Genomic DNA, 1165 nt, shown 5'->3' with positions numbered 1-1165 from the left:
AACTATTCTCAACAATAAAGGAACTTCTGGTGGAATCACCATCCCGGACCTTAAGCTGTACTACAGAGTAATTGTGATAAAAACTGCATCGTTTTGGTACAGTGACAGGCAGGTTGATCAATGGAATAGAACTGAAGACCCAGAAATGAACCCACACACCTATGGTCACTTGATCTTTGACAAAGGAACTAAAACCATCCAGTGGAAAAAAGACAGCATTTTCAACAAATGGTGCTGGCTCAACTGGCGGTTAGCATGTAGAGGAACGCTTTCCTTTCTCGCTGTACAAAGCTCAAGTCGAAGTGGATTAAGGACCTCCACATCAAACCAGATACACTGAAACTAATAGAAAAGAAAGTGAGGAAGAGCCTCGAGCACATAGGCACAGGGGAAAATTTCCTAAACAGAACACCGATAGCTTATGCTCTAAGATCAAGAATCATGATCATAAGATCAAGAGGACCCAGCTATACTACTCCTGGGCATATACCCAGAAAATACTCCAACATGTAATAAGGACACATGCTCCACCATGTTCATAGCAGCCTTATTTATAATAGCGAGAAACTGGAAACAACCCAGATGTTCCTCAACAGAGGAATGGATACAGAAATTGTGAGCATCTACACAATGGAGTGCTGCTCAGCTATTAAAAACAATGAATTTATGAAATTCTTAGGGAAATAGATGGATCTGGAGAATATCATCCTGAGTGTGGTAACCCAATCACAAAAGAACACACTTGGTATGCACTCTCTGATAAGTGGATATTAGCCCAGAAGATCGAAATACACAAAGTACAATCCACAACAAACAACAAGAAACTCAAGAAGAAGAAAAACCAAAATATGGATACTTCATTCCTTCTTAAAAGGGGGAACAAAATACCCATGGAAGGAGTTGCAGAGACTAACTATGGAGCAGAGACTGAAGGAAGGACAATCCAGTGTGATATAGCTGTCTCCTGAGAGGTTCTGACAGTACCTGACTAATACAGATGTAGAGGCTCATAGCCATCCATTGAACTGAGTACAGGGTCCCCAATGAAGGAGTTGGAGAAAGCACCAAAGGAGCTGAAGGGTTTGCAGCCCTTTAGAATGAACAACAATATGAACTAACTAGTACCCTCAGAGCTCCCAGAGACTAAACTACCAACCAAAGAGTA

This window comes from Mastomys coucha, unplaced genomic scaffold (assembly GCF_008632895.1).
Source record: "Mastomys coucha isolate ucsf_1 unplaced genomic scaffold, UCSF_Mcou_1 pScaffold20, whole genome shotgun sequence".
Lineage (NCBI taxonomy): Eukaryota > Metazoa > Chordata > Mammalia > Rodentia > Muridae > Mastomys > Mastomys coucha.
Note: the sequence above shows the minus strand (reverse complement) of the source record.